The sequence below is a fragment of the Macaca fascicularis genome, chromosome 18, assembly GCF_037993035.2.
Source record: "Macaca fascicularis isolate 582-1 chromosome 18, T2T-MFA8v1.1".
NCBI classification, from domain to species: Eukaryota; Metazoa; Chordata; class Mammalia; order Primates; family Cercopithecidae; genus Macaca; species Macaca fascicularis.
The window spans coordinates 62,555,650-62,571,181 of record NC_088392.1 but is presented as its reverse complement, the minus strand read 5'-3'; positions in this window follow the sequence as shown (position 1 = coordinate 62,571,181).

The window sequence follows — 15,532 nt, the reverse complement described above, 5'->3', positions numbered from 1 at the left end:
GAGGTTACAGTGAGCCAAGATCACACCACTGCACTCCAGCCTGGGCAACACAGCGAGACTCCGTCTCAAAAAAAACACACAAAAAAACAAAAAAACAAACAAAAAACCTATTAAATGATATTAATAACTCAAAGACTCATGAACAGCATATTAAATATTTCCCGTTTTGTCTTCACTTTAGCTGCTGAGGGCAGTGAGAGAGACTGATAAGTATTTCCCATAGGATGCTTCTTTAGTATGTACTAGTCATGAAGTTATGAAACAAAAGTAACTATCCATTTCAAATTCCAGAGAAATTCAAATGGGTTTAAAGGATGTGGCTTCTGACCCAGGCTAAGATGTTTGTACTTCCCAGTAACCTGAATAATGATATTAGTAACTGAGTTCATCTGTGCTTCTGTAACAAAATACCTTAGACTAGGTAATTTATAAGGAACAGATATTTCTTTCTTATAGTTCTGGAGGCCGGGAAGTCCAAGATTAAGGTGCCAGCAGTGGTGTCTGGTGCTAACTGCTCTCTGCTCTCAAGATAGCCCCTTCTCACTGTGTCTTCACATAGTACAAGGCAGAAGGGCAAAAGAGTGCTCCCTTTAATCTTTTATAAGGTTACCCTTTTTGTCACTAATCCCAGTAATAAGAGTGGAGTTTTTATGAATTAATTACCTCCCAAAGGCTACCCTCTTAATAGGAACCGTATTGGGGATTTAGTTTCAAGATCAGTTTTGAAGGGGATATCATCATTCAAACCATAGCAGTAATTAAATATGGAATTAACTCTTCTTTATTAAGCCAGGGGAATTTTAACTAAGCAGGTAGAATAAATCAAAATATCAAAATGAACATGATTGAAAGGAGTTGTCGGTACCTACTAATCCTTTAGCACAATTTCTGCTGTCATTTCATGGAAACAGTAGAGAGCATTTCTTTTAGTTTTAGACATGTCCTAGAAGTCTTGGAAAGCAACTGATAAGCTTTTTTCTATGCACTACTGATTACTACATTTTAAAAGAAGCTGAAGAACTATGGATAACCAAGGAACTGTGTATCCAATTTCCCAGCTTTCCTCCAGGAATGTTCACTGCCCAGCCAGGGGAGAGAGAGCAAGAAATCAGAGGCCTTCTTGGAAAGTGGATATCTAGGGTGCTAAATTACTGCATGTTTGTGTCTTGGACTGATGCCTTTCCAAGGTATGGGGAAATGCAGAACCTCCTGAAGACAGGCTTCCAGTGGAATCAGGGATTCCCCTATGGAATTAGGAGTCTGAAGTCGACCTGGCAAGATTTGCCTAAGAATGCCAAAAGGGAAATAGAAACACAGCCACACTGCCTCCCCTGGGATATCCAAGTGAATGACCTCTGGACCAGAGTACAGTAACAGTGCATGTTCTTGTGACGAGTCACAACTTGTAATGAGTCTACTTATAGAATTAGAGGGATCTTGGGAAACCTCAAGCTTAACTTCCTCACTTTACAGAAGAGGAAACTTAATCCAGGTTGTGTCTATTTCTACAGTGTGTGCACCATATGTAATTCACACAGTATCTTTTCAAGAATATTCGTTTATGTAGTGACTTTCACGGAAATGGTTGAAAACTTTATTTTTAAAAAAAGCCATACTTTCCTCCTGGATTTGTGTAATTGAATACCACATTATTGAACTGTTTGAACATCTACATGGTAATTTTTTATATTAGTAAAGTTCAGGCTGTTGTTAATTCATTGTTTACCTAAAACTCAGAATGTGTCCTTGAGAATAAAAAATTTATTTCTTGAAGAGATATTGACTTTCTATTAAAAATATGTGCATTATTAGATGGAAAGTTTATTCAAAATAAAAAATACAATGTCTAAACAGCCTGGTTAGAAATTATTTTCTCATGTGGATCCAGGAAGAGGCCTGATCTCATCAACAATAAAATAAGAACTGTAATCTGAATCGACCACAAAATGACTATTGAAAATAATAGTATCTCCCTCATATATAGAGGTAAACATGCTGTCACTAAGTACCCTGAGGCTCTGTTGAAAGACTCTTTAAGAAGTCATTCATAACAAAGACAAGTTGTTTTCCCAATTTAATTAGAGAAACATTTAAATACCCATTAACCACCATTGAATAGTAAGTGTTGCAAAAATGCAAATAACATTTTAGCAATTAGATTTTAAATCTTTGACCGACAAAACAATGAAGATGTGTCTTCTACAGAATTCCCTGTACCTTGAACCGCCCCCCAACCCCCAACACACACACGCGCGCGCACGCACACACACACACACACACACACACACACACAAACACAGACACTGGGTGTTAGGGTTTACGTATGCAAGCAGATTGATACCTTTATATTTTCTTTCATTTTGAAAGAACTAGGGAATTCAGGACTTTTACAATAGCACACGCTATACATTTATTTACAGGATTTACTGATAGTAGTACAGGTATTATTTCATCTCCCTGAAGTTTTCTCATCACAAAATGATGAAAGAATTTTAGCATTCTGATCTGGATCTCTTACTACCCCTTCAAAAATATCTATACAAATATCTACAATTAAAAGGGCAGTCAAGAAAGGAGAAATATCTTACTCATGCAGTGAACTTTTGTGTCAATGCTAAAAGTTGCATAGCATTTCTTAGGGAAAATAATCGTAGCTGCAGCTTCAGAAAAATAAGTAAAAATTTCTGTGATTTGTTGCAAGCCTATTTCAGAAAATAAAAGTCTAGAGTTGTCTTTTTGAACTTGAGAATCAGAACCAGCTTGAATTTTTAGTATTATTGTCATGCTGACGTTACCAATAGTCTAATAACCCAATGCATCCACAAAAACTTACAAAAAACGGACAGGAGATTACATCCAAAAGGAAGTGGATAGATGCTTTTTGAAACCTTGTTGAAGCTATACGAATTATTCTGCCATGGCATGCCTGACAGCTCTGCTTCTAGGAACAGCCAGTGTGGCCAAGCATAAAGCTATCCATCAGAAAAGGGCTAATTATTTCATTAAAAGGAGAAGCTTTACATGACTGCACCATTAACTTGATGATAGTAGAGTTAAACACAAGGCCAGATGCTTTTGTGTTTGTTGGTTGTATTTGATTTTCATGTGTTTGTTCATCGCCATGCTTAGCATTATTGGGTTGCTACAGTCAAGAAGATAAAATCCTTTAATACTCTATTTAGAACTACAGGAGACAAAGCTTGATCAATACTTTTTATGAATCTGTAAACTATTACAGCACAGCATGTTCCCACAGACTTTCCCCTGGCGACATGGCTATATTATTTTGGGACCAGAGGCCAAGCAATATTGAAATCCTGCTTGAATTCATCTTCTACAGACCATAAAAGTGACAAGATCCCCAAAGATTTACATTTTTTTAAGCTATAGATTAATCAATCTTGCAGGTGGAAAGAGAAGGATTTTGGTGTGCTATAGAGTATTTTTTCAGCCTGAGGAGAGTGTAAGAAATTAATTTCCCTTCTCCAAAAGAAGAGGATAGTGAGAGCAACTTGTCTAAATCAAAGAAAATGCAGTTAAAGTTTCTTTTGGCCACACGCTTTTTGATAGATTTTGACAATGATGTCAACAGTGAAATAAAGTAAAACCTCTGGAATGCATAAGTTTATGGAAAATAATTCTTTGGCAACAATAAAATAGCAGGTGATTTTTTGTTGCTGTTGTTAAATTCAAACTCAAATACTGATTGATAAACATGTGTTGAGAATTTACTAATTGCAGTATTTATTTCTGGTGTTGTTCAAAAAAAAAATGCAAGGATTCACACAGATGATTTTTATCCCCCAAAACTCTTAAATAATAAGCTCCTGGCTAGCTTTAGTGTGAGCCTCCACTTTCAACCATCAGCATCTGCGTCAGTCTCTGCTTCACCTGATTATGGAGCAGGCCAGAAGTACTGAGGAATTAATTTCCTACCTCAGAAGCAGCCCATAACCAATCACTGGAGAGGGTGGTACAGTCCATACCCAGGCCCCATCCCTCAGGTAGAATACAGTGAGGTCTGTATTCTACCCTGGAATTACGTGATATCGCTGAAGATGGTGACTTGCTTGATCATGCATCCCTTGTTGGCTGCCTTCCTTTTTCTCTCTCACTTCTTTGTTTTGTTTTGTTTTTTTGAGAAGGAATCTCGCACTGTTGCCCGGGCTGGAGTGCAATGGTGCGATCTCGGCTCACTGCAACCTCCGACTCCCAGGTTCAAGCGATTCTCCGACCTCAGCCTCCTGAGTAGCTAAGATTACAGGCACATGCCACCACGCCCGACTAATTTTTTATGTTTTTAGTAGAGACAGGGTTTCACTATGTTGGCCAGGCTGGTATCGAACCCCTGACCTAGTGATCTGCCCACCTCAGCCTCCCAAAGTGCTGGTGTTATAGGTGTGATCACTTCACTCCTTTACTGATGCTTCCTGGTGTTAATTCCAAAATGAACTACTTGTACTCCAATCCTCATTGCAGGGGTTATTTCTGGAGGAACCCACATTAAGATAGTTGGAAGTTGAGTGGCAAAGTGGTAATTTCTGGTGTGCCATAGTATCATCAGATGGAGACTTCACCTGTGGAATGAGATAGAGATTCCAGGGGACAAACTGGGCTTGTGAAAAATCTCTAGCATTTTGAGAGAGAAAGGGGCAATGATAATTGTACAGATTGTGGGTAAGATTAAATGAAGGATTGAGGGAAGCTTTGGGTCATCAACTGTTATCTTAAGGCATGGTGAAATCCAGAAAGTCTCTGTGACAGTGTTTAAAGGGATTCTTGTCTGCAGTTGGAAAATAGCTTGTGCTACAAAATCAACCAAGGAACTGATGTTACAAGTAGTAGCATTACACAGGAGGCTAAATTAATGGCCTTCTACAGTCAAATAAGAACTCTGATAAGAAAGGATTGGGACCTTGAGACCTGGGCTGAGGAAATTAGAGGATGCACTTGAGCACTCTGTGCCGCAGTGTCAGTGAACCCACAGGGCTAGGAGAAGTGGCACAGTGCCTCTGGCTGGAAAGCAATAGCATCCTCTTGTGTGAAGAGCTTGCACAGCCCACACCTGTTACAGATAGCTCCCAAGGTGATATCAATCTCCCTCAAGATCTGCTCCCACCTCTCCTTGTTGTTTCTGAACTAATAACTAGGGCTGCATCACAGCATGGTCTACTATGGGAAAAAATAGACTATTTACCCAAAGAGCCACAGGATCTGGCTAAAAGGTACCCCGATGAACCAGGAGAACATGCCTGGGAAGGGATTGTGAAGATGCTAGGCTGAAGTGGGGAATGGAATGTAAGACTGGATAAGAGAGAGTTTATTGCCATGGGGGCACTCTCCTGGGACTGAGGATTTAACATGGTGACAAGGATATCTGCACTGCTGAGATGTCTTCATACAGCTTTGAAAAAACAATGGCAAACCATAAATTAAGTGCCGATGCCAGAACTTCGTACAGTATTGAGGATTGGTCAAAAAGCTAAGAGCTGATCACGCTAAAACAAATACTATTTAGAACCGATATTATTTTCACCAGTTGCCTATATATATATATATAGGGAGGGCCCAGAGAACACTCCTTTCTCTAAAGCAATAGAGACTTCACTACTGAGGGGACATTAGCATCACTGAGAATTTCAGTGGTGTCTACTCTCTGTATGGAGGATGCCCAATAAAATACAGGATACAATATTTGGGATATACTTATGTTAAAAATATTACTCGTTATCTGAAATTCAAATGTAACAGAATGTTTTGTGTGTCTGTGTGTGCTAGAATGTTTTGTTTTTTGTAAATCAGATGATTTGTATCATAGGCCAGTGTTGATGATAGGAAATGCCACTATAAAATTGGCTCCATAGCGTCGCAGAAGATGGAATGATTTCAAAACAATAGAGATGGGTAGTTGCCCCTCATCATCGGAGGAAAAAGGAATGAAATTCTGCAAAAGGGCAGCAGGGCTGGATTAGCAGCTGGGCTCTGAGTAGCAAGGATCTTTAGCAATGGCTAATAGACCATAGTATTCCTAGAAGGAAGATAAATGGGCAGCTAATGAGAGTTCTGTTTAACCATGATATCCAGAAAGGATCAAGAGTGGGTGATTTCAGCTCCTGCAACTGAAATTGACTTCTTGCCCAGTTTCTATACCTAGTGAATTCTTACATCAAGAGCGCATTAATCTAAAGGGAGGACAGATTATTTTAGGGAAAACTCTGAATTATCAGAGCAAGCATCAGGAAACATCCCCCCAACTCTTCCTCAAAGGGACCTGGTACCATATCCAGAGTACCTGAACACAAGTAAAAGGAAATACCCAAATCCTTTTAGGACTCCTAGCCATAGCACTTGAATGAAACTGATACCAGACAGCCCAAAACACTATCACAGCTCCCACAGCAGGGAGGTGAGTATGGAGTCCTACAGAAACCAGGTGGAAAGTGGATTCCTGGACTGAGTCTGTCTCACAGTGGGTTTAATAAACCCACACACCACCTGGATCATTTCCCTAGACTGGGAGTGTGTAATTGGATTAGATATGCTTAGCAGGTGGCAGAAACCTCAACTTGAGCATCTGATCTGTGGAGTAAGAGCTATAAAGACAGGAAAGGCCAAGTAGAAACCACTGAAGCTGCCACCTCCCTTCTGGCCAGGAGAGGACATCAGAAACACACCTGTACACTGGGAGAAAAAGTCGAGATTAGAGGCATCCTCACAACCTATTAGCCATCCTTGTTAGGTCCCTATTGAATTCATCAATCTCCTGTGGTGCCTCATGGTGAATGACAAAAGACTACTGTGAATGTAACCATTTGTTAACCCCAATCTCAGCCATAGTGCCAGATAGGTTTTTTTTGTTTGTTTGTTTGTTTGTTTTTCAGAAAAAGAATGCTACTTCTGATCTAGTACTTGGGTTTTTTTCAATCCCCATCAAGAAGGAGAACTGGGTGTTTGTATTCACCTAGAATTGACTCTACTACACATTAAAAGTCTCATCCCAGGGCTATGTTGACACTTCCGCTCTCCTTCACAGTACAGTCCAACTTCATCACGTGAATGTTAAAGCGTCGCACTGTTTCACGCATTGATGACATCATTTTAATTTCACCTGAGACGCAGAAATGCACAAGTACCATGTACGTCCTTATTAGAAACATTCACAGCTGAATTTAGAAGGAAACCCCTTCGGGTATAAGAGGTGGGCTACACAGTGAAGTTTTTTAAGAGGTCCAGTTATTCAGATTCTCAGGGCAAGTGTTACATTTTGCACCTCCTAAGAAGGAGGCACAGTATTTAGTAGACTCCTTCCAATTTTGGAGATACCACATACTGCACTTGGTGCCAAGTTGATTACATAGGGCCCTTGTCATCCTGTAGGGCAGCAATTCATGCTTCTTCAGACTGATACATGTTCTGGGTTGTCTTTCCCCTCCACAGCGCATCACCCTGCACTGCTTTCTGAGAGCTCACAGAATGCTGGTGCATTACCATGGAATCGCACATAACACTGCTTGAATGAATGAACACTGCTTGAACTCCCACTTTATGAGGGAGGAGGTGTGACAAAGAGCACATAATCATGGAATCCAGCAATATTTCCTCTACACCACACCAACCACTAACATAGCCAGAGAGAAAATCCGAATGTCCTCCTCGAGGTACTCCTTCCCTTTCCCTGCCTCACTTGCCCATTTCCCTTCCAGTATGTCCTAGATCACCTCCCAAATAAACTATTCACCCTGGAATCCTTCAGTGAGGGCTTGCTTCCGGGGCAATCAAACTAAGTCATACTGTAATAACTGCATGGGTTCTTGTCAGTTTAACATCAATTCTTTCTCTTCTAAGCATGCCTGCCTTGTTCCATTCCATTTACTGGGCTAGAATAGCAAAACATTTGTCTGCAGCCAGCATACATCCACATTTCCCATAGACACCAACTCTTATAATCAGGACACAGAATTTATTAAATTTATGTCAGACTCTGAACTTCACTTTCATTGGGTCTAGCCTGATTTATTTTTAGTGCCTTAAGCCCATGCTTACTTCCACAGGAAAAAGCACACTGTAGTAAATTAGGCAGGTTTTCTAGGGGGATATAGTCTTGGGTTTGAGTCTTACTAACTTATTTTATGGTAATGAAGGGTGAGTATCATACACTCAGAGCTGAGTTGAGGATCATAAACGCTGAACCAAGTTTCATTCTCTGTACTGTGAGAAAACAATATGTATTTTGCAAGTCTTTTTGGAATGTTACTCAAAACAAGTTCTTTCGTGCCCAGCATGTAATGTATCCCTAAAGAAAGCTAATTTTTCTCTTCTGTTCACCCTAGCTCTGTGTGTAAACACCTTCACCCTAACTCTGTGTGTAAATACCTTCTAATTTTCAAAACATTTATAATTTTAGGGAAAACTCTGACTCATTACAGCAGTCATCTGGAAAAATTCCCCAAACTCTTTCTCAAAGGGAGCTACCATATTCAGACTAACTGAACACAGGCGAAAGGAAATACCCAAAACCTTTTAAAACACTTAGATATAACATCTAGTTTTCTGTTTTCATATTGCTATAAAGAACTGCCTGAGACCAGTTAATTTATAAAGGAAAGAGGTTTAATTGACTCACAGTTCAGCACGGCTGGGGAGGCCTCAGGAACGGGAAGAGAAAGCAAGGCACTTTCCTCACAAGGCAGCAGGAGGGAAAAGTGCCAAGTGAAGATGGAAGAGCCCCTTATAAAACCATCAGATCTCGTGAGATCTCACTCACTGTCAGGAGAACAGCTTGGGGAAAGCTGCTTCCATGATTCAATCACTTCCACCTGGTCTCTCCCTTGACGCTTGGGGATTATGGGGATTACAATTCAAGATGAGATTTAGGTGTGGAAACAAAGCCTAACCATATCATAGCATTTGAATGAAACTGATACTAGAGAACCCAAAACACCATTACAGCCCCCACTGGGGGCAGCTGGTTAGAAAGTCCTACAGAAACAAGATAGGAGGAGTAAGTCACAGTGTTCTGTACCACTGCATTCTAAAAAATGGAAATAATGTCTATGAAGATGAATGGAGATAAAGTAATGGAGATATTGTATATTAAGCAATATCTTAATATTGCTTACAATAAGTGCTCAATAAATGTTTGTCCCTTTCCCGTGCAGTGGTTTCTAACTGCTTTAAGTGGTCAGACTTTCAAAAACAACTTTAATCATTACTGGAGAGAAGAAAAGCATATTCTTTAATCAGGCCTTACTTCTAGCCATTTATTTTCTAGAGAAGCAATTTTTACACAGAATAGTTTGACCCTTATTACAGATTTATCTTATCACCTGGGTTTGTGCAATACAGTTGCTATCTGTTCACCCCAAAAGCATCAGCTAGGGAGGTTATTGCCCCCACAAGGCAGGAAATCTCATTTTGTGCATTTCCGTTAGAAAGATGAGATTTAAAAAAGGGGTCAGGCACAGTGGTTTACACCTGTCGTAATCCCAGCATTTTGGGAGGTTGAGGCAGGCAGATCACGACATCAGTAGTTTGAGACCAGCCTGGCCGATATGGTGAAGCCCCGTCTCTACTAAAAATACAAAACTTAACCAGGTGTGGTGGTGTGTGCCTGTAGTCCCAGCTACTAGGGAGGCTGAGGAAGAAATCACTTGAACCTGGGAGGTGGAGTTTGCAGTGAGCCGAGATTGTGCCACTGCACTCCAGCCTGGGCGACAGAGCAAGACCCCATCTCAAAAACAAAAAACAAAAACAAAAAAACGGTGAGTAGGTGTGAAGACCAGAGTAAAGGCATAGCCAATCAGGACAAGTTTCCTCAGACAGCAATTTTGTCCAGCGCTCTGCCCTTCAGGAGACTGGCCAGAAATTCTGGGCTCCAGAATTTCTAAATGGGGTGGACCAGTGGCTTACCAAGATTAGAGCAATGGGTACAGTCTACACACCTTCTGGGAATAAGAAGGTTCAATGCCTATAGAGAATTTTAAAAAATAATAAAACTGACCAAAAGTTAATGTGCTTTGTTTTATCACATAGTAGCATTTCTAAACAATGTTAGTGTTAAAAAAAAAAAAAAAAACAAAAACTAGAATACATTAATTTCAGAGAAATACACTAGGGACAAAAAGTTAAACATCACATGTTCTCACTCATAGGTGGAAATGAAAAATAAAAAGTTCTTATAGAAGTAAAAAGTAGAACAGAGGACACTAAATGCTGGGAAGGGTAGAGGACAAGAGGAATAGGGAGAGATTTGTTGAAAGATATAAAATTACAGCTGGATAAGAGGGATAAGTTCTAGTGTTCGATACCACTGTAGGATGACTACAGTTAACAATAATGTATTATGTAGTTTCAAATAGCTAGGAGGATATTGAATGTTCTCAACACAAATAAATGATAAATATTTGAGGTAATGGATATGCTAATTGCCATGACCTGATCATAGTACATTATATGTATCAAAACATCCCTATGCACCTCATAAATATGTATCATTATGTGTCAATTAACTTTTTTAAAAAAAGATGTAAGACAACTAAAAAAACTTCCCTGAAAACAATGTCATTGGTCTACTAAGTCATTACTGTGGGTATTATTGATGTTTTTATATTTATTCTTTAATATACATTGTATTTGGCATGAAAATGGATTCACTCAACTGTTGTCCCCATCCTCTGTACATGTGGACTCAGCTATATGCCTTTAGTTCAGAATCTGAGCTTGTGTTAAGAGAAATTTCCATCTCCAGTCCCGGTGGTATGTTATAGATTCCTGCATTTAAACAATAGATTTGAAATACACATTTTAGCACAGAGAAGATTATAAAGAAGAAACAACCAAAGTTACTACAATTCTGTTGTTCTATGGGACCATTCATGTTTAAAATTTAAAACGGTGACAGAATGAATGAACACTGTAAAGTGTATTATTTTAGTTTGGTAAGTATGAATTTTCATCCATATGAGAAATGTGTTTGTGCTGCTTCATGATTATTACTGAAAGTAATTTCGTTGTATAGAAAAAAGGGGCATTAAAATGTGACCTGCTTTGAGCTATGTAGCTACCCTACAGGCTCCTGAATGAAATTAGGGTCACAATCTGGTGAGGAGATGGGGTTAAGGCCTTTGTCTCTAATCCACATTTGCATAAGAGTTTCTATATTTTTATATTTTTAAGTTTTTTTTGAAAATAGGTTTTGGGGGAACTGGTGGTGTTTGGTTACATGAATAAGTTCTTTAGTGGTGATTTCTGAGATTTTTGGTGCACCTATCACCTGAGCAGTGTACACTGTACATATTGTGTAGTCTTTTACCCCTCATCTTCCTCTCACCCATTTACTCAAGTCCACAAAGTTCATTGACCCTTTTTTTTTTCTTTTTGAGATGGAGTCTAGCTCTTGTTGCCCAGGCTGGAGTGCAATGGTGTGATCTCAGCTCACTGCAACCTCCACCTCCCAAGTTCAAATGAGTCTTCTGCCTCAGCCTCTGGAGTAGCTGGGATTACAGGTACCCATTGCCACGCCTGGCTAATTTTTATATTTTTTAGTAGAGACAGGGTTTCCCCATGTTGGCCAGGCTGGTCTTGAACACTTGACCTTAGGTGATCTGCCTGCCTCGGCCTCCCAAAGTGCTGGAATTACAAGCATGAGCCACCATGCCCAGCCCATTGTATTATTCCTTTACCTTTGCATTCTCATAGCTTAGCTCCAGCTTATGAATGAGAACATACAACGTTTGATTTTCCATTCCTGAGTTGCTTCACTTACAATAATGGTCTCCAATTCCATTCAGGTTGCTGTGAATGCCATTATTTCATTTATTTTTATGGCTGAGTAGCATTCCATGGTATATATACAGCACATTTTCTTTATCAACTTTTTTATTGATGGGCATTTGGGCTGGTTCCACAGTTTTGCAATTGTGAATTGTGCTGCCGTAAACACGAATGTGCAAGTATCTCTTTCATATAATGATTTTTTTTTCCTCTGGGTAGATATCCAAGAGTGGGATTGGTGGATCAAATGGTAGATCTACTTTCAGTTCTTTAAGGAATCTCCACACTGTTTTCCATAGCGGTTATGATGGTTAATACTAAGTGTCAACTTGATTGGATCGAAGGATGCAAAGTATTAATCCAGAGTGTGTCTGTGAGGGTGTTGCCAAAGGAGAGAGATTAACATTTGAGTCAATGGGCTGGCTGGGAAAGGCAGACCCACTCTTAATCTGTGTGGGCACAATTGAATCAGCTGCCAGCATGGTCAGAATAAAAAGCAGGCAGAAGAACATGAAAAGACTAAGACTGGCTTAACCTCCCAGCCTACATCTTTCTCCTGTGCTGGATGCTTCCTGCCCTTGAACATCGAACTGCAAGTTCTTCAGTTTTGGGACATATACTGCCTTCCTTTCTCCTCAGCTTGCAGATGGCCTATTGTGGGACCTTGTGATTGTGTGAGTCAATACTCCTTAATCAATTCCCCTTTACATATATATATAAAACATATATATATGTATGTATATGTATATATATGTGTGTGTGTGTGTGTATATATATCTCCTACTAGTTCTGTCCCTCTAGAGCACCCTGACAATACAGATTTTGGTACCAGGAGTGATTCTAGAGGAACAGAATATTAAGGATGAAGTTCTTTTGCTGGTTTGGAGGTTTCTGGAGTTGGCTGCTTAATATTATCGGACCCCAAAATGCCAAGGACTCTACTTCTAATAGTATGAAGAACACTGATAGTACTTGGCGTGAACTCTTCAGAGAGTTATGCAAAATAAATGCATTTGACACTTCTGATTCACTGCTTGTGAGAGGCAAGGAGTTTAGTGACTCCATACATACTAAATTTGACTATATGTCGATAACCAAGGAACATAATGTAGTTGGTTGGTTTCGTCTAAGTTCACTGGAGGAAGTGATGAAAGAAAATGATGAACTCAGGGATTCTAACTCCCAGCTTCATGAGCAGATACTGAGCCTCAAATATGCTAAGATGCTATCTATTTCACTGGAGATTTTTCCATTCCCATCCTGTATCATTTTTTTGATTTCTTTAAGTTGGACTTCACCTTTCTCTGGTGCCTCCTTGATTAGCTTAACAACCAACCTTCTGAATTCTTTTTTTGGCAATTCATACATTTCTTCTTGGTTTGGATTCATTGCTGGGGAGCTAGTGTGGTCTTTTGGAGGTGTCAAAGAACCTTGTTTTGTCATATTACCAGAATTGTTTTTCTGATTCCTTTTTATTTGGGTACACTATGTCAGAGGGAAAATCTGGAACTAAAGGGTTGCTGTTCAGATTCTTTTGTCCCTGGGTTGCTCCCTTGATGTGGTGCTCTCCCCCTTGCCTAGGGACGGGGCTTCCTGAGAGCTGAACTGCAGTGATTGTTATTTCTCTTCAGGATCTAGCTTCTCAGCAGAGCTACTGGGTTCTGAGCTGGTACTGGGGAGTGCCTGCAAAGAGTCCTGTGATGTGATCTGTCTTCAGGTCTCTCAGCCATGGATACCAGCACCTGCTCTGATGGAGGAAGCAGGGGAGTCAGTTGGACTCTGGGAGGGTCCTTGGTTGTATTTTTGTTGAATGCTCTGGTTTTGTGTTGGTTGGCCTCCAGCCAGGACGTGGAGCTTTCAAGAGTGCATCAGCTGCGGTATTATATGGAGGATACAAGCTTTCCCTAGAGTTGCCTTTGGATAAGTATTCAGGTTTCTCAGGTGATAGGCAGGTCCACAGAGCTCCCAAGAGGTTGAGTCCTTTGTCATTGGCTACCACAGCAGGTAGAGAAAGACCACCACGTGGGGGCAGGGTTAGGCATGTCTGAGCTCAGACTCTCCTTGGGTGGGGCTTGCTGTGGCTGCTGTAGGGGATGGGATGTGGTTTCCAGTCCAACTGAGTTATGTTCCTGGGAAATTATGGCTACCTCTGCTGTGTTACACAGGTTGCCAGGGAAGTGGGAGAAAGCCGGCAGCCTCAAGCCTCACCCAGCTCCCACGCAGCCTGCAGCCTGAAAGGCCAGTCTCATTTCCACTGTGCCCCCACAACAACACCGAGTTTATTTCTAGGCCGCCAGTGAGCAGGGCTGAGAACTTGCTCCAGGCTACAAGCCTCCCAGCTGAGAAAGCAAGCGGACTCACGGTTCCTCGGCTGTCCCATGCAGCCTGCAGCAGCAATCCACCTCCTTTAAAGTGTCTGTGGATTCTTTCAGCTTTTCTGGTATGTTCCTGTGGTAGTTCTTGGAGCAAAAGTTCACAGTGTGAGTCTCCAAGTGCTGCTTTGTTCAAGTGGGAGCTGCAAGTTAGTCCTGCTTCCTATCTGCCATTTTTTCCAGGTCTGTCTACATTTTTATATAGTTCATCTTTTACACACTAGTAAAAGTAATGATGTGCTTTAAAGTTTTTTTTTTTTTTTTAATAGGAAGGAGGATACAATGTTTTTTGTTTGTTTGTTTGTTTGTTTGAGACAAAATCTTGCTCTGTCGCCCAGGCTAGAGAGCAGTGGTACAATCTTGGCTCACTGCAACCTCTGTCTCCCGGGTTCAAGCAATTCTCCTGTCTCAGCCTCCCGAGTAGCTGGGATTACAGGCATGTGCCACTGTGTCTGGAATTGGTTCCTTCCAGTGGGTTCTTGGTCTTGCTGACTTCAAGAACGAAGCCGCAGACCCTCGCAGTGAGTGTTACAGCTCTTAAAGATGGTATGTCCGAAGTTTGTTCCTTCAGATGTTCAGATGTGTCCAGAGTTTCTTTCTTCCAGTGGGTTGGTGGTCTCGCTGACTTCAGGAGTGAAACCGCAGAACTCCGCAGTCAGTGTTCCAGCTCTTAAAGGTGGCGCCTCCCAGTGGGCTCACGGTCTCGCTGACTTCAGGAATGAAGCCGCAGACCCTGGAGGTGAATGTTACAGCTCATAAAGGTAGTGCGGACCTGAAGAGTGAGCAGCAGCAAGATTTATTGTGAAGAGCAAAAGAACAAAGCTTCCACAGTGTGGAAGGGGACCTGAGTGGGTTACCACTGCTGACTCAGGTGGCCAGCTTTATTCCTTTATTTTGCCCTGCCCACATCCTGCTGATTGATCCATTTTACAGAGCGCTGATTGGTCCGTTTTACAGAGTGCTGATTGGTGCATTTACAAACCTTTAGCTAGACACAGACTGCTGATTGGTGCGTTTTTACAGAGTGCTGACTGGTGCCTTTACAATACTTTAGCTAGAAACAGAGTGCTGATCGACGCATTTACAATCCTCTAGCTAGACAGAAAAGTTCTCCAAGTCCCCACTTGACCCAGGAAGTCCAGCTAGCTTCACCTCTCACCATCACGCCTGGTTAATTATTGTACTTTTGGTAGAGACAGGGTTTTGCCATGTTGGCCAGGCTGGTCTTAAACTCCTGACCTGTGGTGATCTACCCACCTTGGCCTCCTTAAGTGCTGCAATTACAGGTGTGAGCCACTGCACCCGGCCAGAATCCAGTGGTTTTTAACATAAAAAATAATAACAACATGAAATAGCATCTACACGTAAGTCATCACCATAATAATTTC